General features: G+C 33.3%; 1 pseudogene; it reads right to left on the bottom strand.

Moving 5' to 3' along the window:
* Positions 1 to 4020: 4020 nt before the first annotated feature.
* Positions 4021 to 4139, bottom strand: LOC120251976 (annotated as a pseudogene).
* Positions 4140 to 9703: the final 5564 nt, after the last annotated feature.

The raw sequence follows: 9703 nt of genomic DNA, 5'->3' as shown, positions 1-9703 counted from the left end.
TTCTATTTTTCAATCGAAACTCTATTCCTATGTTTTTTTTTGGCATGCCACTGATTTTTTGTATCAAAACACTAATCCTATGTTTTCTTTCGACAATGTCTCCTATCTTTCAGTCAATTGTCTAATACTATGTCTTCTTTTCATCATATCTGTTATTTATAGGTTTTGAACCAAAACCTTAACCCCCTAATCCAATGTTTTCTTTTCAGAATGAATCCTATTTATCAATCAAAAGCCCAATCATTTTAATTTTTTTTTTCAAAATATCTGCTACTTTTTCAAGCAAAACCCTAATCCTATGTTTTATTTTCTTTTAGGAATGTCTGCTATTTTTTTAATCAAAACTCTAATCCTATGTTTTCTCATGGAAATGCCACCTATTTTTTGGTTTTTAATTAAAACACTAATCCTTTGTTTTCTTATAGTTATGTCTCCTGTTTTTCAATCAAAATTATAATTCGGTGTTTTCTTTTCGAAATGTCTATTATTTTTATTCAAAAACGCTAATCCAACATTTTATTTTTTAAATGTGTAATATTTTTCAAACAAAACCCTAATCCTATATTTTGTTCAGAATGCCCACTATATTTCAATCCAAACCATAATTTTATATTTTCTTTTCAGAATGCCAACTATTTTTTAATCAAAACACTAATCCTATGTTTTTTAATAGTAATGCCTATTATTATTCAATCAAAATACTAATCCTATGTTTTCTTTGCGGAATGGCAACTATATTTATATTAAAACCATAATCCTATGTTTTTTTACCTAATGTCTGCTATTTTGCAAACAAAACCCAAATAATATGTAATTTCTCCTATGTTTTCTTATTTAAAACTGATAATCGTATGTTTTCTTTTTGTAATTTCTCCTATGTTTTCTTTTGGTAATGCCTTCTATTTTTTATAAAAATCTTAATTATGTAATTTCTTTTCAAAATGTGTTCTATTTTTTAATCAAAACCATAATCTTACGTTTTATTTTCCGAATACTGCTATTTTTGAATCAAAACAATAATCATATGATCTTTTCCAAATGTCCCCTATTTTTGGTTTTCAATCAAAAACCTAATCTAATGCTTTTTATATAACGCTAACTATTTTTTGATCAAACATCTAATCCTATGTAGTCTTTTCAAAATGTCTCATATTTTTTAATCCAAACTCTAATCCTATGTTTTCTTTTAGGGATGCCTGCGATTTTTGAATCAAAAGACTAATCTTATGTTTTCTTATGTGAATGTCAGCTATTTTTTAATCAAAATAATAATCATATGCTTTATTTTCACAGTGTTTCATATTTGTCAATCAAAACACTTATTGTAAGTTTTTTATGGAATGCCTCCTGTGTTTTAATCAAACACCTAATCTTATGTTTTATTTTTGTAATGTCTTCTATTTTTGAATCAAAAGAATAATCATATGCTTTGTTTTCGTAATGATTCATATTTGTTAATCAAAACGCTAATCCTAAGTTATTTTTAGAATGCCTCGTATGTTTTAATCAAAACCTTAATCCAATGTTTTCTTATAATAATGTCTGCTATTTTTTAATAAAAAATAATATTATGTTTTATTAAAAACTGATAACTAGTAGACATTAAGAAAAAAAGAATAGGAGTCGGGGCTTTTTTTTTCAAAATAGAAGACATTTCGAAAAGAACATAGAATACATTCCAATTAGAAATAGGATTAGGGTTTTTATTGGAACCCAAAATTTAAGCGACATTCCAAAAAGAAAACATAGGATTAGTGTTTTTGTTTAAAAACAGGAGATATATCAAAAAGGAAACTTAGGATTGCCTTTTTGATTCATAAAAAGTAGACATTGTGAAAAGAAAATATAGGATTAGGGTTTTGATTGAAAAATATGCGACATTAAGAAAAAAAAACATAGGATTATTGTTTTGATTAAAAAATAGTAGACATTCTCAAGAGAAAACATTAGATTATGGCTTTGATTAAAAAATAGGAGGCATTAAAAAAACATAGGATTAGGGTTTAATTATTGTTTTGATTCATAAATATCAGACATTCCCAAAAGAAAATTGATAAGTGTACAACATACATCTTTTTATATCAATTTGTACACTCATTTGGTATGTATTAGAACTATCCTATGGAATTTGGTGCTAAATATAGTGTGTTTCACATTAACAAGCTTAGGACAGTGCTTAAAGATGAAAAAAAGCCAAAAGAAGCATTCTAGACCCAACACGGTAAATTTGGAGCCCTCTTGCCATCATGGTATTAAGGATAAGGCAAATTTGGTGCCTTATGGTCGACCTTACGACCATAAGTAAACTTCAGACGACCTTGCGAGCATGCTTATTCCCATAAGTATTATTCAAAGAATCGTACTAGCAAGGCTTATGCTCATAAGGATGGTTGTATGGTCTATCCAGAGGAGCTTACAACATAGCTTACACCTGTACTGACCATCGCAAGAAGCTAAATAGTGAAGTTTAGTGTCTAGACTTTACAGCCATATGTTGGACCATAACACAAATAGAGGAACTTACGGGCATTACTTATGGCCATAAGTGTTCCCGTAAGGCTTGTGACAATCTTCTCCAGCTCCTTTACGGCCATACCCTTACGCCGGTAAGTAGCCCATAAGGAGCCAGGGTATAAATAGAACTTAGGGGGATTTTTAGGGCAACTTTTCTTTGTTTTATTTTATTCTTTGGGCGATTCTTAGAGGTGAAGTTTCAAAAGAAAATAGACAAATCATCAGTACTTAAGGGCTATTTGGATAGGGATCTGGATTTGATATTCATGGGGAATCTTTCCATGTAACATCTCCGGCAATTCTTTATTGTAAGTATTGAAAAGGGGTTTTCATGGCTCTTGTGTTTTCCTCCTTCATTTGCATCTTAAATGCATGCCCTCCATTAATGGAGGGCTAATTTTAAGATGTTTGGGCATAGTTGAACTCTAGAGTTCATTTGTTTGACTTTGGTTGTTGAATCTTGATGCTTTAGTTGTTTATTAATTGCAATCATAACTATTTTAGTATAATTATGTGATTGAAAGAATGATTGCTAGTGAGGCGAAAGCCCTAGATCTCATACTTGGTATTGCTATACAATGAGAAAAAATTCCCACTAGTATAGACTTACCGTAATTCGAGATGGTAGCAAGTACACCTCTAGTTACGGTACTTTGGAGACTTTGTCTCCCACAATCGTTCAGTGAGAGTGAGTGAAAATCTCTATGCTCTTTGCAATCAAGTGGGGTAGATGTTACGAGAAATTGTATTATTGCTATGTATTCGGATTGGTGTTAATCTCTCTTTTGGTGGAGATTATCAACTCAACCGATTGTTATTAGTTCACAAAAATGTTCCATAGAGTGTTAATGCTATTGTATGTATGTCTGTATCAGCTTTGCACCTATTCAATTATACTTCACTTGAGAAATCAGGATTTTGTATATTTTTGGAATTTTTTGATTCAAATAGGATTATATGTTTAGACAAACATTGTCATGCACCGCATAACTCTAAATGAATTCTATGCCTAGCCATCGCTTTCTTCCTTTATTTATGTTAAGCTATTTGTCGTGTTTTCTTGCTTTTGTTTACTTTTGCTGACTTTTGCTCACATACATCATTCCATTATTAAGGATTTTTTATTAATCTAGAGTTACTACTAGTATTTATTTTCTTCCTTGTTGATTAACACTCTGCACTCACACACACTTTATTACGTGATTGGTACATACACTTCTGTCCCCATAAAATACATAAAATTAGGGTTTTGATTCAATAATAGGTGGCATTCCAAAAAGAAAACATAGGATTAGGATTTTTATTCAAAAATAGGGACCATTATTAAAAGAAAATATAGGATTACTGTTTTGATTAAAAGTTAGTAGAGATTTTCCAACCAAAAGATAGGAGATATTACTCTAAGAAAACATATGATTAAAGTTTTGATTAAAAACATAGGTTAGTCTTTCATTTTTTTATTATCATTTTTTCTTTAATTAATAAAATCATAAAACTAAACCATGTAGGGTGCAACACGAGGACTTCGGAGGAGGTCACCCACCCAAGTACTACTCTATCCCAAGCTCGCTTAACTTGTAAATTCTAATGGGATCCGGTGCTTCAGTGTCGGTACGATTGCACTACATAGAAGTTCACTTGAGTTCAAAAAGAAAGGATTAGGTTTTTGATTGAAAAATGAGCGACATTTCCTAAAAAAAACATGAGAGTAGGGTTTTAATTAAGAAATAACAGGCATTACTAAAAGAAAATATAGGATTAGGGTTTTGATTAAGAAAATATGAGACATTACTAAATCCTACTTTTTCTTTTGCAAACAAAACTCGCATCTTATATCTTTTTAGTAGTAATGTGTCCTGTTTTTCAAAATTTGAATACATTACTCTAAGAAAAACATAGGATTATGGTTTTGATTCAAATATAGTAGACATTCCAAAAAGAAAAGAAAGGATTACGGTTTTGATTCAAAACTAAAAAATATTACACATTCCAAATGGAAAACATAGGATTAGGGTTGTGATTAAAAGATAGCGGACACTCTGAAACAAAAATATAGGATTATAGTTTTAGAGTTTCGATTAAAATATAGTAGACATTCTAAAAAGAAAACATATGATTAGGGTTTTGATTGAAAAATAGGAGAAATTACTATAAGAAAACATAGGATTGGTATTTTGATTAACAAATAGTAGACATTTTGAAAAGAAAACAAACTATTAGGATTTTGATTGAAAAATATGAGACATTACTAAAAGAAAATATATGATTAGGATTATGATTGAAAAATAGGAGACATTCATAAAAGAAAACAAAGGATTAGGGTTTTGATTAAAATTTGAAAAATGAGGGACATTTTCAAAAGAAAACATAGGGTTAGGGTTTTGATTCAAAAATAGTAGACATTCCCAAAAAAAAAAAAAATATAGGACTAAGGTTTTGATTCAAATATAGTTAGCATTTCAAAAAAAAAATATAGGATTAGGGGTTTGATTGAAAAATAGGAGACAATACTATAAGGAAACATAATGTTAGGACTTTAATTAAAAAAAGAGTAGATATTCTTAAAAGAAAGAAAGGGTTACTATTTTGATTCAAAAATAGGGGGAATTCCGAAAGATAACAAAGGATTAGGGTTTTGATTAAAAACTAAGGGGTCGTTAGACATTGTTTTTGATTTTTTTTGTTTTTGTTTTTGTTTCTATTTTGTTTTTGTTTTATTTTCAATTTTTTGAAAACAAAAACATGTTCAGATACACTAACTGTTGTGTATTTTTAAAAACTAAAAACAAAAAATATATTTTATTAGCACAAAAATTATTACATTATTATGATGTTTTTTATCATTTTTTTCAAATTCATATTTTTAAATTTTTTTTATAAAAATTTATTTTTTTAGTAGTTTACTTGATTGTATTGTTAAATAAAACTAATAATATACACTGGTATTTTATGGTAAAAAAATCTTTTGAAAATTGTACCATTTGAAACTAAAAAATATTTTGGGGTTTGCCTGACAAAATTTAATATATATATATATATTATATATGTTTTATCCTAGTTTATAGAAATCAAGGGTAAAACAACAAATTTGATAAATTCATCGTAAAAATATAGATTTTTATACTATATAAACAAATTTGTAAAATATCAAGCCCAAATAATAATTTTTTGATAAATATTTACTTAAACATATATTTTTTAAAATTAGTTCTATTAATTTGTAAAGAAATTTGATATTTTTAAAAAATAAATAAATTTATATATATTATATGTTTTATAATTTTTTATACTATGTAAACTAATTTGTAAAACATCAAGCCCAAATAATAAATTTTTATAAATATTTTTCTTAAATATACATTTTTTTTAAAATTATTAGTATTAATTTGTAAAAAAAAATTATATTTTTCAAAAAGAAGTAATAAATAATAAAAGGAATTAAAAATAAGAAGAGAGAGAGGGAGAGAGAGAGAGGAGTAAAAGAGGAAAGCTCCTCATTTGAAGATGAACAGATTAAAATGTCATCGATGAACACAATGACAAACTTTTCCAAATAATGCTTGAACACCCTATTCATCAAATCAATAAAAGTTACAGGAGCATTAGTCATACCAAATGGCATCACCAAAAACTCATAATGGCCATAACGGGCCCGAAAAGCTATCTTTCGACATTCTCTAACTTAATCTTCAATTGATGATACCCAGATCGCAAGTCAATCTTAGAGAATACATTTGCTCCATTTAACTGATCAAACTGATCATCGATTGTCGGCAATGGGTACTTATTCTTGATTGTCACTCGATTCAATTGCCGGTAGTCAATGCATAACATAAATGTTCCATCCTTTTTCTTTACAAAGATAACTGGTGCACCCCAAGATGATACACTTGGTCGTATAAAACCTTTGTCTACCAGATCTTCCAATTGAGTCTTCAATTCTCTTAGCCCTACTGGCGCAATTTGGTAGGGTGGTATAGAAATAGGAGCCATACGAGGTAGTAAATCTATAGTAAACTCCATCTCTCTGTCTGGTGGTAAACGTGATAGTTCTTCATGAAAAACATCTGGAAACTCCCTCACCACTGGCATCTCTTCTAAAGCTGGCTACTTAAATCTTGTGTCCACCACATGAGCCAAAAACACAGGGCAACCCTTGCTCACTAGCCTTCTAGCTTCCAAGAATGAAATCAAACATGAAGACAAAGTTCTTCTCTCACCCTTTAACACCACTGTAGGTCCTGAGGGCCCACAAAAAGTCACTTCCTTCTTGAAACAATCAATGGAAGCATGATGCCTATCCAATAAATCCATATGAAGGATGTATCAAAATTCTTAATCTCCAAAGGAATCAAGTCTGCCTTCAACACCACTCCACTAAATATCACAGGTCATTCCCTAAACAACAAACTCCAGACTACCTCCTCACCAAGAGGGGTTTTTATCAATAACTCACATCCTAAGGGGAAAGGGGTATTATCGGCTTGACATGCAAATGCAGTGATAACAAAACAACACTCTAACCCATAATCACTCAATGCACTAGCGTCATGCTGAAAAATGGATAATGTACCTGTGATCATATCAGGCCTACACTCAACCTCTTCCTCTGTCATGGCAAAAACTCGTGTTTGGGCTTGGGTCTGTGGTTGTTGGGCACCTGCCTGTAAAGTGTTGCTGGTAGCTCCTAACTTGGTAGTAGCTAGAGTAGATGTTACTTCCTGTAGACGCTTGGACTAATTAGGATGCCCCTGAGATGATGGGGCAGATCTACCCTATCCTAGTTCTATACATGCTAATCTCAAGTATCCAGTCTGACCACATTAGAAGCATTTGCGAGGCACCGACACTGTCCTTTATGAGACTTCCCACAGTTCTAGCACTTGGAACTGGTTTCTAGACCTCTAACACTAGGAGCACAGTCAGAACGTGAGAATCTTTGCTAGGCACTGCTTTGAAATGGTTGAGGTCTAGTAGGGCCTGAAGCAGAAGTGGTCGTAGATGAACCCTCACTCCTTCTCTTCTTGGAAGGTTGGGCCATCTCTATGCTTCTTCTCTTAGCAATGTTCTCTCAAACTCTCTTGCCTTCTCTAACCATCTGTTGTGTCCTCGAAACTGACTGTACCACCTCCTTGATGTTTTACTTGCTTGTGACTGTCATTCTTTCTCTGATGCCCATGTTTAGACCAACTTCAAATTTAGAACAAAGAACCTCCTCAGTAGGTGCTAACTCAGGAACAAAACCAGCCAAATCCTTTAACTCTATCTCATTTTCTGATACTATCTTGTTCCCTTGAACTAGTTTCATAAATTCATGCTGACAACACCCCTTGCATGTGACCCATAAGTGGACGGGTTTGTCGAGTAATAAATCCCAGGGGAGTGGGTTATCGTATCCATAAGGAGTAGGGAGTAAAAATACTTAAATTTGTACTTAACCACGTGAAAGTGAACAATGATAGCGTTGATAAAATGTAATGAAAACATAGATAAAAAGAAACAATAATGAGAGGCAAAAGTAAGTGAGAGGAAAGGCAATCGTTAGAAGTGGGGGTACTCATGTAATGCTCCCCTAGGATTAATGTTTCAAGTGCAAGACCAACTATTATACTTCCTAATCAATGCTCAATGAGTCGTGAAAATCTTTAAGCACACGGTCCCCAAATCTAAGGTCAACCGTGACTAACTCTACACTATGTCCCGGTGGAGAAATGACAAGGTCCCCTTGTGTATATCACGCAAGTGCACGGGTTTGTCGAAGTAATAATCCCGGATGAGCGGGTATCGAATCCACAGGGAGTAGGGAATAAAACACTTAATCCTCTTCTTAGCTATGTGAAAGATCAGTAGTGATAAGTGTGACAATGATTCAATTCTCAAAAGTAAAAACAACAAGTAAAAGAGCACGAGTAAAGGAGGAGGTAAGGCAATTGATAAAGATGGGGTACTCGAATAATGCTCCGCCTAGGACAATCATTTCAAGTGCAAGATCCCTCTATTATGCTTCCTAATCAATGCAATGGTGAGTTGTGGAAATCTTTAAATACATAGTCCCAAATCTAAGGTTAACTATGCCTAACTCTATACATGTCCTGGAGGAGAGATTAGATGACCTCTCAACCTCGCACTCGAATAGAGTTGTAATGAGCTCTAGGGTTTTCCAAGTGATAAATATCTTCCTAATTATAGACCTAACCCTTTAGTCCAGGTGGAAGGTCCCTAACCATGATTAAGCCCTACATACTAAGATCACCTCAACGCTTCACTTCGTTGCACGCGCAACTAAGCCCCAGCGGAGGTTCATCCCTTAGACCATTCACTCTATTATGGCCGCAAAGAACACGAGGAACCGAGGTAGAATCTATCACGTCAGAGGGGAAAGGGAACACTCCTATACCTCTCGACTCATCCTCTCAACCTTCTCCAACCTAGCTTTGTCTAACGCTCGTGGTGTGTAACTCACTCACAAGGTTACCAACAAGAACTCTCAACCCTAGTGTCACTCTAGGGGAAATGTTCATACAATCAAAAATTCAAGGTTGGAACTCACAACAAACATCAATTAATTGTAAGCATAATAAAGAGATTCAATGAAACAAATACATCCTAGGGTTCACAAATACCCAAGTACCCACTAGGGGTTTAGCTCTCCATGGAGCTAAGTACAATCAAAGAAATAGAATGTAAAAGTAATGAATCCATAGAGAAACCCCCTCGATAGTCGTGTCGATGGTCTACTGGAAAGTCCTCTACTCATCGTCCAATGATTCCCTTGTCCGGTATAGGATACGCCTCGACGGAAGCTCCCCTACCAACCTTCTTCCAAAGGAATGGCGATGTCGGGAGCTACAGAACCTCTCAAAATCCCTAACCAATACCTCTCAAAAACCCTAGCCGAAACCCTCTCCAAGTTGGAGGCAAAAGATGGAGAAAAAGAATCGCTGAAATCGGGGCTGAAAATTGGCTTTTAAATAGGGAAATTTGGAATTGGGCATCCACAGTCCAGTGGATTTTTCTACACGCCATGGAATCTCCAGAGCGTGGGTAATTTCCTGCCTCGCGTGTGGATTCTCGAGTGTGATTTTTCGGCCGGCGTGAGCGATTGTTGACTCGGTGATTTTTCACTATAGTGCTCTGCTGTAGTACCTGGCCTAAAATACTTCTCGAGTCCATACTTTCATCAAGGTGG

The sequence above is a fragment of the Dioscorea cayenensis genome, chromosome 20, assembly GCF_009730915.1.
Source record: "Dioscorea cayenensis subsp. rotundata cultivar TDr96_F1 chromosome 20, TDr96_F1_v2_PseudoChromosome.rev07_lg8_w22 25.fasta, whole genome shotgun sequence".
Lineage (NCBI taxonomy): Eukaryota > Viridiplantae > Streptophyta > Magnoliopsida > Dioscoreales > Dioscoreaceae > Dioscorea > Dioscorea cayenensis.
This window is presented reverse-complemented; position numbering and strand designations above follow the sequence as displayed.